Genomic DNA, 258 nt, shown 5'->3' with positions numbered 1-258 from the left:
CTCCCAACTAAAAAAAGCCCAGGACCAGATGGATTTACAGCAGAATTCTATCAGACATTTAAAGAAGATCTACATCTAATACTTCTTAATTTATTCAAAAAGATAGAAATGGAGGGAGAACTTCCAAATTCCTTCTATGATGCCAGCATCACTCTAACACCAAAACCAAGTAAAGATACAACCAAAAAAGAAAATTAGAAGGCCGTGTCCTTAATTAATTTAGATGCAAAAATTCTAAAACAAAATACAAACTGCATA

This window comes from Nannospalax galili, unplaced genomic scaffold (assembly GCF_000622305.1).
Source record: "Nannospalax galili isolate Female #2095 unplaced genomic scaffold, S.galili_v1.0 scaffold397, whole genome shotgun sequence".
Classification (NCBI taxonomy): Eukaryota; Metazoa; Chordata; class Mammalia; order Rodentia; family Spalacidae; genus Nannospalax; species Nannospalax galili.
This window is presented reverse-complemented; position numbering follows the sequence as displayed.